The following is a 3,162-nucleotide window of genomic DNA, read 5'->3' on the forward strand; positions in this document are numbered from 1 at the left end:
AGTCTCCTCTCAGCCTGCCATTGACTATGTACAGACCCAGTGTTCGACAGAGCCTCAGGAGCTGTACTCCGTTTTTGTTTTTCACTTTGTCATAGTTGTTTCTGTGGGGGTATGTGGGGAGGGAAAGGTTGTTGCTTCCTGGTAGGTGTTTATCCCCATGACTGTTAATAGTGTCTTGTTCTTCTGCTGTTCTAGCATTCAGGTCTCCACAGACCAGTACGTTGCCTTGGGCCTGAAAGTGACTAATCTCCCCCTCTAGAATGGAGAAACTCTCTTCGTTGAAGTAGGGTGACTCTGACGGGGGAATGTATGTGGCACAGAGGAAGACGTTTTTATCTGTCAAGATAGCCTCCTTGTTGATTTTTAACCAGATAAAGAATTCTCCTGTTTTGATCAATTCGATTGAATTAATTAGTTCAGATTTATACCATATTAACATTCCCCCTGAGTCTCTGCCCTGTTTGATTCCTTTTAATTTAGTGGATGGTATGATTATCTCCCTATAACCTAGTGGACAGCCAGTGCAAACATCACCTCTGCACCATGTTTCCTGTAGTACTACAATATCAACATCATCAATTTCTTTCAGGAAGTCTGGGTTTCTGCTCTTTAGCCCAAAAGCAGAGGACTTCAATCCTTGTAAATTCCAACATGCAACGTAAAAAGACTTCATAACTTTTTTTTTCTCTTTCTTTTCTTTACCTTTCAAAATGAGACAAACATTCAGAATCCAAGAAGAACCATTAAAACAGGATTTTTCAATTAAAGTAAACTCTTATTTTGCAAATGTGATTTGTTTATCATTTAAGATAGAATTTGTGTCATGCCACTTGGGTGGATGTAGTGTGAGGATGGTGGTGTTCTTGTGCTCATCTTACCATGACCCTCGGCCTATCACATGTGAGCATAGTAGACTCAGCATTTGTTTAATATCACTCATTTGGTTGGTGGGGGCTGGGCCAGTTGCTCCTCTCACAGCCTGTGCGTAGCTCTGCCTGCTGGGCTGTGGCTCCTCCAGGTGTGGGTCTGCGGTGGGGAGGAGGGGGGTGGTAGGCCTCATCTGGTTGGCTCTGAAGCTGGGCTGGGGTGGTCTGTGCTGCGCTGGCTGTGGTGGGCATTGAGGTTGGTGGTGCTGTGGTCGTGGCTGGGGGGTCCAGGGTGCTGGTCCGGGGTGTTGTCTCGGTGATCTCGGCGGGGTGGAGATTGCTCCGCTGTTCCTGGGTGGAGAGGTCGGGCTGCGGTTTAAAGCGACGTCCTTGAGAGTCTTGGCAAGGATGGGGACTGTCTCCCTGTACAGGTGAACATGGTCATAGAGACAGTCCAGATCGAGGGTGGGATGGTGGGCCAGGTGTACATTGGGTCGCAGGGCACAGTCCCGGGATAGGCTGGCGTTTATTCTTTGGATTGTGGCAGGGTGGAAGTCCCTCCTCTGTAGAAGGGTTGACACTATGATTCTTGAGTTGGGGAAGATTGCGGAGGCCTTCTCAATCACTCCCCGTAGTGAAGTCGCCACCCTCTCCTGCTGAGCACGCAGGTCGTTGCTTCCGGTATGTATAATTATGTGGCTTGGCGACCCGAGATGGGCCTTATCAAGCAGCTCCATGGCACTCTGCGTTGTTGGGCACCACACCTTTCTCGTTTTGTGTCTAGGGAAAAGTTTCTTCTCCTGGACATACTTCCCATTTGAGTCCATTAACAGGACGATGTCAGCCAGTGTTTCTTCTGGACTGGGGGGGGCAGAGTGGGGGCTGGTGGGTGTTGGAGCTGGGGTGTGGCTGGTCTGTGTCGGTGCCACTGTCAGTGGGAGGCTGTTCTGTGGGTTGGGGAGGAGGGGTGCAGCAGGCAGGGCTGGGGAAGTCTGGCTGGTTGAGCTGGGCTCCTCTGCTGTGTGAGGGCAGGTCATAGGGTGGTGATCTAGCTGCTCCTGCAGCCTGTCTTCTGCTCTCTTTCTCTCCTGCAGCTCCTCTCTTAGTGTGGTCAGCTCCTTATTGCTGCTCTGCCTGTCTTTTTGGAGCTCTCTCACCTCCTGTGTTAGATCAGCCAGCTCTCTCTTGAGTCCGTCTCTCTCTTGCTGAACCTCTTTCAGCTGTGTTGCAAGGCTGCTGTCCTGCTCTGTCCTCACCTTGGTTAGGAGCTCCTCTAAGGTGTGGTTGTCTGGTTGCTGCTTGCTCACGCTCTCCCTGAGCAGGACCACCTCCCCCTCCAGTTTGGTGAACTCATCCCTCATGGCAGCCATGGTGGTGAGGAGGGCCTGAGCCTGCTCTGCACTGAGGGGGTCGCTCTCCTCCTGTGGCGTGTCCTCCACTATGGTGGGAAGAGAGGTGCTGGAAGTGCCTTTTTGGGTGGGGAGGGTAGGGGTGAGGGTGGTGCTGGTGGAGTTTGTCTTGTGGGAGGGTATGTCACTGGTGGTGTTCTTCTCTCTCTCCGCTCTCTCCTTAATGGTCTGAAAGTCTGTTTCAAACAGCCTAATGTTTCCTTGCACCATGACAGTCCCAGTCTTGTAGAGGTTGATTGTTATCATGGTGCTGTCAGGGTCGTCTGTCTCTTTGATTTTCAGCTTCCACCCATTACAGATTCCCTCTTTCTTTATGCATGGGTAGTGAGAGCAGACTGCTGAGCGCCATGCATTTGGCTGGTCAGTGAGAAAGATGAGATTACTCACGTCACCGTTTTTGTAGAGGTCTGCAAAAAGGGTTTCTGGCCTCTCCTCTAGTAGTTTCTGTTTGAAAGCTTTCCTCATTGTGTCATTTTTGGCCTTTTTTGTGTAGAGAATGGATTCTGCGCTGAGGGGGAGTAGGGACATGGTGTCTGTGCGCTCTGCTACTACCGCTGTTGCTGCGCTGTTCTGCTGCCCCGTTGCCATGGCAACCGATTTGTTCGTCTGCTGTTCGCGCTACTTTAGTTCAAAAAACAGCAAAAAGAGTGAAAAATCCTCACACAAAAAACTGAAGATATGTTTACCGTTAGTCCGTGCTCCTTTTTGGTTTTCTCACTCAGTTTGGTCGTTTGATGTAGTTGTATTAACTGCCCTTGCTAGGTTTGTTCTTGCTCGTTTCTTCTGGCTAGCTTGTTAGTCTGCTGGCTAGGTCTTTGTTGTGTAGCTAGCTAGCTAGACTCAAAACGTCTTAACTTGAGGCGCAAAGTTACTTTTTTTTCTATTCT

This window comes from Salvelinus namaycush, chromosome 20 (genome assembly GCF_016432855.1).
Source record: "Salvelinus namaycush isolate Seneca chromosome 20, SaNama_1.0, whole genome shotgun sequence".
In the NCBI taxonomy this organism is placed as follows: Eukaryota; Metazoa; Chordata; class Actinopteri; order Salmoniformes; family Salmonidae; genus Salvelinus; species Salvelinus namaycush.